This window comes from Petaurus breviceps, unplaced genomic scaffold (genome assembly GCF_028583685.1).
Source record: "Petaurus breviceps papuanus isolate PSGF00001 unplaced genomic scaffold, PetGlider_PUasm1.0 208, whole genome shotgun sequence".
NCBI lineage: Eukaryota > Metazoa > Chordata > Mammalia > Diprotodontia > Petauridae > Petaurus > Petaurus breviceps.
The window spans coordinates 28,934,238-28,945,497 of record NW_027185852.1 but is presented as its reverse complement, the minus strand read 5'-3'; the positions used below and the strand labels follow the sequence as shown (position 1 = coordinate 28,945,497).

At 51.7% G+C, this 11,260-nt stretch overlaps 1 long non-coding RNA gene across 1 annotated transcript; it reads right to left on the bottom strand.

Annotated features, from left to right (window-relative positions):
• Positions 1 to 1,699: 1,699 nt before the first annotated feature.
• LOC138165213 (uncharacterized) lies at positions 1,700 to 3,736 on the bottom strand. Its single transcript, XR_011169308.1, has 2 exons — positions 3,236 to 3,736; positions 1,700 to 2,303 (listed from the first exon to the last, which is right to left on the bottom strand). It is a non-coding gene; the product is annotated as an uncharacterized lncRNA (long non-coding RNA).
• Positions 3,737 to 11,260: the final 7,524 nt, after the last annotated feature.

Sequence of the window (11,260 nt, the reverse complement as noted above, 5' to 3'; positions counted from 1 at the left end):
TTTGAGCTCTTCCCCAGTTTCCAGCTGGTATCTTCTCACCAAATGCTGAGGCCACCTCTTCTGCTCGGGGTGGGGCTGTAGGTTCTGGGGACAGAGCAGCGATGGCTGCTGAACCTCTCTGAGACCCATGTGCTGTGTCTTGGCCTTTCATCACACAGCCCTTCCCTTCCTTGTCTGTTTCTCCCTAACCTTGCTTTCACCAGCCCTGAAGAGGCGAAGCCTGGTTTGGGCCACTAAGGGGCAGCATTGAGTTGTATATCTGCCTTGGAACAAAGCCTGTGAAACGGGACAAGGTGACCTACACTCTCTTCCCACAGTTGTGCTAGACCAGGATGCTATTCTGCTCCAAAAAAGTCTGAGGCTGGCAGTCCATATGGCTAATAAGGGAGTAGGGGCTTGCGGAGGGATTAGGCTCTGGGACTGAGAGCACTGGTAGTGGGATGGGGGCTGGGAAGGGACATTGAAAGTCATGTAGTGAACCCACACCCCCTGACCCAACATAATTTTTCAGAAGACGATGAGAGAGGTTGTGACTTGCCCAGAGTCACACTGCTAGCAATTGTCAGAGTAATTTGACTCAGGTGCAGAACTTTATCCAATGTGGCAAAGAAGGAATAGGAGTGAGAACATGAGAGCCTTAGTGATGGGGATTCAGTGAGACAATAGTGATTCAGTATGGGGAGGGAAGTTATGAGAAATGGGGGACCAGGGATGAGATGATGAGGTCTCAGGGAGAGAAAGGGGACTTAATGAAAGGATGAGGGATTAGTGGGGAGGTAGGGGATCAGTAAGAGGATAGAGACCCAAGAAAGAGATGGGAGTTCAGTGAGAGACTGGGGTTCAGTAGAGAATGGGGGACCAATATGAAGATGGGGGTTCAGGGTAGGGATGGAGGAATCAGTGATGGGATGGAGATTCAGGGAGTGGATGGGTGCTCAGGAGGGAGTCAGGGAACAGATGTGGCTCAGGAAGAAATGAAGACTCAGTGACAAGATGGGGTTCAAGGAAGGGAATTTGGGGGGCTTAGGCATTACATGGGAACTCAATGAGAGGGTAGGGGCTTCGTGAGGAATTGGGGGCTTAGGGAGAGTAAGAGAGCTCCTGGAGGGAATAGGGCTCAATGAGATGTGAGGAGCTGAAGGGAAGATAGAAAACACACTTCTCTTCTCACAGGACTTTAATGCCTGAATTTAATGCCTGGGAAGTCACAGAACCTCTGTGTCCTTCATTCCCCACATTTATATAAGGAAAAACACACTACATGTGGGTCCTTCTGCCATCTGAAGGTGAGGTTGTCTGGTCATCTCCCTGGAGGTATGATCTCTGGAGGCCTATGAGAATTCTCTTTGACATGAAGACACAAAAGGATCTGTTAAAGGAACCAATTCACTGGGAGGAAAAAAGGGTCAGGGTGGTCCATGATCCCTCTCTGGTCTACACCCTCATTTTCTGGAGAAGGGGGAGGACAGAAGAGATGAGGTCATCCAGAGTGAAAATAGCCAGGATTCCAGCTCAGAGACTGACTCCAGATTAGCTTTGCCCTCCTACTGCACGGTACCCCGACTGACCTCTGAGCAAGTCCCTTTCTTTCCTGCTCTGAGCCTCAGTCACCTCTATAAAATGGAGACAATAATGTCTGCACTGCGCACCTGGAAAGGCTTCTGGGAAGTGGGGTAGTGGCACTTTGTAAACCTTAAGGTGATAAAGAAATGGGAGATCATTTATTCATATCGATAATAGTAATAACAATAAACTCTGGGGGCCTGAGGTCAGAAATGCCATTCGAGGCAGAATTCCCGCCACTAGGCATACTCCATACTCCAGAGCGCATTCTAGGTGCTTGGGCGCTGTCGTCTTCACTGGGATCCGCCTCCAACTGGTCAGCGGATGTTTTCTAGCCCACGACGGGGAAGAGACTGAGCCTCGGGTCACTGCCGCAGGAGGAATGTAGAAAGAAGTCCACAGAGAGAGCGGTGGGGGAGCCTGAAGGTAGGCGGATGTGTTAAGGCCGCTTCTCCAGGGTCTTTTGAAGCCCAGCGTCCTCTAGAGCTGGGTCAGGATCTGGAGGCTGCAAAGGTCGCGCCTACAAGGAGGCTCTCCTGAGCGCCTCTGAGGGACTTAAGGTTGCCCGCCTCCACCGCAGGTCCTGCGCTGCAGAGAGGGAGGGCCAGATCGGACTCCTGGCCCCTCCATACCCTGGGCTGGTGTTTTCAGCTCGAACTTGCGGCTCAGAAGATCTTCCTTGCCTGCCGGCAACGGCCCACCCTGCGGGTCCCGGGCTGGGCAGAGGGCAGCTATACTACCTGTGAAGGGAAAGTGCACTGAGGCCCTCCAAACCGAGTTTGTTTCCAAATGCTGTCACCGACCCCTCCCCGGGCTCTCTCCCTCTATCTCAAGAGGATGGGAGGATGTGGCACCGCGCGATGCAGAGGCACTTGGCCGAGGCTCCCAAACCCAGACTGCCTGCCTTAGAGTTTCAGGGGTTGCGGGGCAGTTTCAAGGGGTCCCCTCGTTCGAAGCCCTAGGCCAGAAGGAAGCCAAGGATCTGGGGGGGGGGGGCCGCGAGCAAAGACCCAGGGAGAGGTCAGTGGCTTGGTTGGTGCTCACACTTGGCTCGGCTCTGGAAAAGGCAAAGCTTAGGGACTATGAAGGCGCAGAGGAGAGCACAGGGCTTAGAACCGAGGAGCAGGCCCTCTATGAGGGGCGCGAGGCGTTGAGAGAAGAATTTCCTGGACTTCAGGTCATACTGGGACAGGTCACGGGGGTTCTTGGAGGGGAGAAAGTGCTGGACGTCGGGGACCCAAAGGGACAGTCAGTCCTTGGGGGAGGCGGGGGGGCGGGAGTGGCCACCGTCTCAGGGAAAGGACAGCGGCCCAAAGAACACTAGCAATGACTCCAGGGGCGAAGACCCTCCCAGAGTGGCCTTGGCTGGGGGCCGCAGGAAGCGCCCCAAGTCTGGCCTGCCCCACTCCTCTTTCCCTCAACTCCAGCACCGCATGTTTCCCCCTCCCAGTCTCTCCGTCTCCCGCTTCCCCGCCTCCCTGCCCGCGGCCTCGGCAGCGGCGCGATCTCATTCCCAAAGCCCTAATGCGGCCCATCCATCATGGGCGTCGCCCACCTTCCCCCCCAGCCCCCTCCCGCTCCGGCCCCCGCCCCTCCTCCTCCCCGCCCCCCCTCGCCCGCATTAAAGCCGCATATGCAACCTATGAATTATCAACTGAAAGGAGTCAATTACCGGCTCTGCCCCGCGCGTCTGGGCGCGATCGCCCCGAGCGAGGGAGCGAGCGGGACTGCGGGGCTGCTGCGGCTGCCTTCTGTCTTTGTGGGGGAGCCAGGGGGGCCCCAGCAGCAGGGGCATAAGACTGGGCGGGGCAGGGGCCCCGTAAGGGACGTGGGCAGGCGCCGTCCCGCAGCGGTCCAATTCCCCTTCTGGCTCCAGCAGGCTTCGGGCTTCTATCTCAGCCTCTCTGTCTGTCTTTCTATGTATCTGTCTCGGTGTCTTTCCCGTGTTTCTACGTCTCTGTCTCTTATGTTTCTCTATCTCTGTCTGCCAGGCTTTCTCCCCGTCTCTCTCTCGGTTCAGGATCTCGGGCTGTGTCTCTCTGTACAGCTTTCTCTGTGTCTCTCTGTCTCCACCTTTACTGTTTACCTGTGTGTCTCTAGTTCTGTCTCCCCTCCCCGATCCCCCCCCCCCCCATACACATCAACACATATTCAGGCAGCCTTCTAAATGCACACACTCACGTGGACACACGCACGCGATCTAACACCCACTCTTCCTGGGAGTGCAGTGACAAGATGAATTCAGACTGGGCCCTGGAGTTAGCGGCTCCCAGGCCCCTTGCCTGGCCCGTGCCCTCTCCAACAGACTATCTCCCGGCCCTGGCCCCCTCCCCTTAATCGACCTCCCACTCCCCAGCCCCCTCTCTCCCCATCTTTTTCTCTCCTTTCCCCTCCCGGGGGCAGCGAGGGGCGCTTAGGGAAATGAGGCGGCGGTAATAGGTTTACTGATGAAGTTGACCGCGGCGCCCCGGGGGAGGACGACAGAGAGCTCTCCCTCTCGAAGCCCAGCCGGCCCCTCCCCAAGCTCGAAGCACCGGGAAGGGGGGTGGCGAGTGAAGAGATCAGGCCTTACCTACTTGCGTCGGGACTGGCGGGGAGGGGGGAATATTTCACCTTAGGTGGAGGAAGACATCCCCCCCTCCTCCACCGAGTACTGACGGGGAGCTGGAGAGCGTAGAGGGGAGGTGGACAATGGGGAGACGTGGAGGGAGATGGAAGGAGCTCGAAGGACTTGGGAAGGGATAAAGGAGATGGGGAGAGAAGGAATTGGGGAGAGATGCAGGAAAGCAAGGATATGGGAAGATATGGAAGGAGTTAGAGGAGATCGGAGAAATGGAAGGACGCGGGGAAGACTTCGAGGAAAAGGGGGGAAGCGGAGGGAGAAAGGAGGATGTGTGAGAGTGGCTCTCCTTCTTTGAGGGGTGGGACTGGAAAGCCTTTGAGCTCCCAAGGCCCCTCTGAAGGAAGCTGGGGGGGGCGGGGTAGCGCCTTCCTGGACTGGATTGGAGCCTGTCGGGCAGGTTTTTAAATGAAAGGTTGAAGTAGGTTGGAGAATTCTTCCTTTGGCTGAAAATACTTCCCCTACTCTCCAAGTTGTTTAGAGCTCAGAGGCCCCGGCAATGGTTGAGATTCTGTTTTAGGGCCTCTGGGATGCTGGGTCCCACGACCCTGACCCACATTCTGTGTCTGTGTATGACTCTGATTGTAACAGATCCGGGAATCCCCGGGGGATCTGATCCTATTTCTCTGTCGCTCTTCCTGGCCCTGGAATTCTACGACTGACTGTGTCTCTGGGCTTCTGGGTCTAACTGGGGCAGATCTGGACTCCAGAATCATTTCAGGAATCTGTTGAAGTCCCTTTGACGCCATTCTGTCCCAGTCTCTGGAGTTTCCCCTTCAGGTTAAAGCGATTCTCTTCGTCTCCAAGGAAAGCAGCGTATCTGCAGATGTAGTGGGAGGATGCTGACTCCTTCGTGGGAGAGTGGGAAGAGCACTGGACCTGGGCTCAGGGCCTCAGAGGCTAAAGCTATCCAGTAACTCCTACTTCCTGCCTACGTGACCTTGGGCAAGTCTCTTCTCCTTTCTGACTGACACCATCTGTCATCTGGAAGATGAGGTGTCTTTTAACTCTGACCATAAGATCCTAACGGGCTCCTTCTCAAAAGAAGTTCTATGGAGATCCCAGGGCCCAAGAATTAGTGAGGAAGGGAGGGTGCTGACTTTTGTAGAGTTCTTTAAGGCTTACAAGGACTTGAGATCTCTTTCTCTCATTTCCCAGAGCCAAGAGGGCCGTGGTTGTTGCAGTGATTCATGGCTTCAGGTCCAGGTTTGGCAGGGTGAGCTCTGCCAGTCATCCCCACTAGGAGATTCTGGACTTTGCAGCTCTTCCCTGGAAAAAGTGGGTGCACTGTTCATGTAGGTCCAATCTTTCACACACCTTTTTTGGGGCATGGAGGGAGGTGAAAGTATTAAGTAATTTAACAGTTACTTAAACTGTTCCATGAGCCCCTCTGGGTCTTAAGGAAGAAGCTTCATGAGTGGTTGCTCTCTGCTAGTGGTCCAACTACTGGTATCAGGTCTGTGCCCATTCAGGTAATCAGCTCCTGGTTCCTTTCCCAGAGCCCCAAGGCATCACAGTGGATATCTCAATGTCCCCCTCTGAATAAAACCCTAGAAATCACACTTAAGAATGTACTCAGAAAAAGAGAGAGAGAGAGAGAGAGAGAGAGAGAGAGAGAGAGAGATATCTTGGGTTTGGAAGAAAGAGACCTCAGGGACATCTAGGCCAACCTGTGCCTACCCAAGAATGCCTTTTAATCAAAGGCAATATCCCTGGAAGTGACCAGGGAAGGGAACCTGCCATATTCAGAACCTGCCTCCTTGAACCTCCCTACCATTTTCTCTGTGGGTTTAACCTCTGGGGCCAAGCAGAGCAAATTTATACTTTCCTCCACTTTACAGGCCTTCAAACCTGAGATGCAACTTTCATGGCCTCCCTAAATCTCCTGTCCAGGTTCAATATCTCTTCAAACACTTCACAGGGCATGCATTCAAATTCCTCCACAATCCTGGCTTCCATCCTCTAAATACCCTCCTGCTGATGTTCAATATTCAGAGCTGAGCCCAATACTCAAGTTGTGTCCCGACTAAGGCCAGGTTGTCTCTATCTCTGTCTCTACCTTATGCCTGGACCCTCTGCCTCTTTCAATGAAGCCCCACATCACCTAATTCTCTAAGCAGCCTTAACACACTAGTGATTTATTTTGATAATGAAATCCTCAAAAAGACCCCAAGGTCTTTTTTTTTTTCTCTGAAGAATTGATATCTAGCTATGCCTCCCTCATCTTTTAGTCAACTCAAACTTGTGAATGCAAGTGTTATCGGGCTTAAATGTAGTCATGCTTTCAAGTTCCTCTGTAAACCCCAAGGCAGGTTGACAGTAGGGGAAACTCTGAATGCACATTAGATGCTGTGGGTGCCAATGTTGGCTCTGTTCCTTTTTGTGGATGTGACTCAGGTTGGAGGCTTGACTTTCTCTAGGAAATGAGGGGGTTGGACCTGATGACCCCTAAGGGCTTTCCTGACTAAATGCAGAATTACCTCCTCATTACTCTTTCTGCTCTTTTGGGGAATCCTCCCTTTGCTCCAGGGCCCAGCTGTGGTACCACAGGGAAGACGTCTCCCAGAGTGCCACCCCCTCCCCCAGTGCTTGCTGTGAATGTCCCTTTCATTTTGCCCTGGCAACTCTTAGACCCCTGCCTTCTGGCTTGGACTGGATTTCTGGCCTCCTTGTCTTAGGTCATGGACTCCCAGAGGCTCGCCAAAAAGCAGAACCTTCTAACCTTATGTCTTCAGATACTAATTCAGCACTTATTCAGTGGAAAGAGCTCTGGATTTGGAGGCAGAAGGTCTGGATTTTAAACTTGCTCCAGCACTTAACTGGTTGTGTGATCCTGTGTGAGTGCCTTAGAGTTAATCTAAGGCTTGGGTTCTTTATTTGCACAACAGAGACAGTGATATTACTCTCCTTCAAGTTCTGGGGTTTGAATCTAAGTTCTACTACTTGCTATCTTGAGCAAGTTCCTTGCCCCATCTATAAAGTGTGAGTGTATATGTGTGTGTGTGGGGGGGGGGCTGAATTAGATCGTCTTATTGTTCCTGCAAGACCTAAATCCTGTGATATTAAGGAAAGAGATGGGAGAATTATGTTATTTTTACAGATAAGGAAACTGAGGCCAAGAGGGGTGAGTGACTTGAACCAGGATTCAAACTAAGGAAGTCCTTGAGGTTAGATTCTAAAGCTCTTCTCCCTAAAGCTATCTCTGATCTTGTCTTCCATTGCAGCTTGAGTCAAGCCTTTGAGGCTGTGGGGGTTATAGAAAAGCCCCCCCACCCCAGACATCCACCTTATGCTGTGATTCCTGGATCTGTATCTTGGGGGTACCAAGCCATGATTTTCTGGATTGCTGGGCAGAAGCCCCTCAGTAGGCCCATCCATCCCTCTATCTTGGATCAGAGAAGGAGGGGGTTATGGGAGCCAGAAGAAGGAAGAGAGTAAGGGAGGGGGGGAGAACTAGGCCCTGGGCTGGGGGCAGGGGCCAGATCCCTGAGGCCTTGTTCAGGACCATGTCAGGCAGTCTGCCTGATTCCCATTAGCAGGGCCTGACTGGCCTTCCTTCCCATTATCAGGCAGCCAGAGGGGGTGTTGAGGCCGGGTGGGCAGGCAGGCGAGGGGGAGGGCACCCTCCATGTGAAAATGTTGGTGGTTCCACCGGTCACTCCTACCATTAGCGTCCTGGTAGATATGCCATGATTTATCAGTGACTTCATTTCCCCCGTCTGGTGTAAATATATTTATACCCCCGGAGTGGCCGATAAATTTCCCTTATGAATCCTGTTATCTCCCCTATTAACCATTTGTCACCTTTTATGCTGCTGAGGCAGGAGGGGTGATGGGGGGGTGGGTCTGAGACAGACCCTGGCAGGCAGCCACCCCAAGTCCCAAAGAGCTCTGCTCCATGGGCCAGCTGAACTCTTCACCCCTGCTCAGCCCCATAGAGAGGAGCCTTCAGGATATTAGGGCCAGTTAGCAGAGTCCCAGACACAGGTTGAACGAGATCTCAGAGGACACCCAGGCTAGTCCTTTCCCAGCCCATCAGGAATCCTCTCTGCCATATCGTGGACCATATAGTCATATATCCTCTGCTTTTGAGCTAACAGGGAGCTCAGTACCCTCCACGGTACCCATCTACGTGTGAGGGAGTTCATCTCGAAGACCTTGTCAAAGTGAAGGGGCTGGATGATGGGGTGTTAAACTAACTGGAAGTATGTGGCTTCCCCATCTGTGGAGGTTTTAATTAAAAAGTGTTCAGACAGGATCACAGGATTACAGAATCTCAGAGTTGGAAAACCCTCAGAGCTTATCACCAACCCATACTAGGGCAGGATCTCCCCACATTGGAGATGAAAAGAGCCCAACAAGCTTCTCCTAGAATTCCCTCTAGTGATGGGAAACTCATTACATCTTGAGGTGACTCATTCCACTTTTGGACAGCTCTGATTGTTAAGAAATCTCCTTACACTGGATGTTAAGTTGACCCTTTTCAGCTTCCCCTCATGGTCCCGGGGCCAACGTGAACCAGGCTGATTTAGATCAAGCACTAAGGCCCCCAGACCCTATTCCTCTCTTGTTAAGTAGGGCTGTCTTCTTATGCATCTGTCTGCCTTGGGATGGGGCTGTAGTGGGGAGAGTCTGGAAGCAGCTAGATTCCCCTTCCTCCCCAGCATGGGGCTGTGCCTAACCCAGGCAAAGACTGGGAAGACCTTGGTGTCAGTGAAATGTGTTAGGCTCCCTCAACCTTGCCACCTTGTATGTTGACTTTAGCTGGGTTGTAAGCCCCTTGAAGGAAGACACTTTTCCACTTCTGACCCTGTATCTTCAATACCTAGCACAGCACCCGCCATGTGTCAGGGGCTTAATAAGTGCTTAATGGTCCATTGACTATTCTTGGCTTTTGTTTGTCTGAAGTTTCTCCAAATCTCTATGCTCCTTTCTTCCCAATGCAGCTCTGTTTTCTTTCTTGTGTTAGATCCTACCAGAATCCCTCTCATTATAAGAACTGATCTTTGTTCTCTGAGCATGGCCAACTTGGGAGGGTGGGGAGGAAGGGGTCTTTACTAATTTCAGCTCTAGGAAAACGTAGATCCTTCCCAAGCAGAGCTGAGACCCAGGTGGCCGGGATGCAGGAACAAGAGAGCCCAGGGGCTAGTCAGTCTGGGTCAAACCCTATATCCTCAGGCACAGAGGAGCTGGGAGGGTCAATCCAGAAGGGCATCTTGGAGGAAGAGGAGGGTAGTACTGAGGATGAGAGAGAAGGGAAGGAGAAGTATGGGAATGAGGGCTATCCAGGGCTGGGCAAGCTTGGAAAGGCCAAAGACCTCAGGTGTGTGTTTGGACATATCTTACTTGTGCTTTTGTAGATGGAGAAACTCAGGAGCAGAGAGGTCCGGGTACTTCTGGAAAGTCACATAGCAAGTGAAGGGCAAAGCAGAATGAGATTGACATCTCTCCCTTTTTCCTCCCCCTGCCCAACTACATTCCTCCACATACATCCTGATGATGATGAGGAATGATCATAACTCACATCCCTATAAACTTCATTTAAAATTTTTTTTTGTTTTTTTTGTTTTGGAGGGCAGTACAATTGGGGCTAAGTGACTTGCCCAAGGTCACACGACACACGACTACTAAGTGTTAAGTGTCTGAGGTCAAATTTGAACTCACATCTTCCTGACTCCAGGGCTAGTGCTATATTCACTTCATCACCTAGTTGCCCCCCCCCCAACTTTAAAATTTACAAAGAGCTCTTCTCACGATGCTGAAAATATAAACTGTCCATCAGTCAGTTGACAAGCATTTAATTAAATATTTACTAAGTGCCAGGCCCTATGTTAGAGGCTGAGGAGAAGGCAAAACCAAAGACTCTGCCCTCTAATGGGGGAGATCTCCTGTAAATAATTAGGGAAAAGAGAACAATTGGAAAGTAGTCTATGAGGAGAAGGAGTTGGCAGCTGGGAGTGTGAGGAAAGAGCTGTAGAAGGTGGCATTTGAGCTGAGTCTAGAAGAAAGCCAGGGAAGTTCAAAGTAAGTGATTGGGAGGGAGGGAATTCCATGCATGAGGCACTGCCAGTGCAAAGGTGTGGAGGTGGGAGATGGATCATGCTTCTTCAGGAATTAGAAGCAGGACCATCTTGCAGGAATGTAGAATGGAGTGCCTGAGGGGGAATAAAGTGTGAAAAGACTGGAAAGACAGGAAGGGGTCAGAATGTGAAGAGTTAGATGTCCAATAGAGGACTTTCTATTTAATTGTGGTGAAAATAGTGAATAGTAGGGGCTAGAGTGGGGTGGCATGGTCAGACCTGCCCTTTAGGAAGATCACTTTGACTGACTGAAGGATGGACTGAAGTGGGGAGTCTGGAAGCAGCTAGATTCCCCTTCCTCCCCAGCAGTCTTTTACAATAGTGTAGGCTGGAGGTGATGGGGGCCCACTGGGGGTGGCAATGTTGGGAAGCCAGAAGGGACAATGCTTGGCAACACAGTGGATGTGGCAGGGGGTGAGAATTCCAGGGGTGAAGAATGGCAGTCCTGGGAAGTTAGGAAAAGGGAAAGGTTTGGGGGAAAACATATGGAGTGCCCTAGGTGGCTGCCCCTAGGCCTGGTGACATGATGCCACATTCAGAGAAGGGGGGCTACAACTTCTCCTAAGCACTGCCCCCTGCCTTCCTCGATGAGGAATTGCAGCCCCCATTCTCTGAAGGGCTCTAAGCTGATGAGAGGCCACTCAGGACAATGTGGGGTAGGGGACTGAATGAGTGCAGGAATTGAGGGCAATAAGCTTGGGGTCAAATCCAATCCATGAAATATATTAGCTGTGTGATCCTGGGTGAAAGATTCCTGCCTCTCTGGCCAATCTACTTGCTATAAGTCTCAGTTTCCTTCTCCATAAAATGGGGTAATAACTCTTGTCCTGTCAACCACACAGGGTTGCTATATGGGAGATGTTTTATATAACTCAGAACCCTAGACCCATAGACTGAGAGCTGGGGGAGACATCAGAGGCCATAGAGTCCAGCTGCCTCACTTTTTATTTTTATTTATTTATTTTTGCCTTTTGGAGGGGGGAAGGCAGGGCAATTG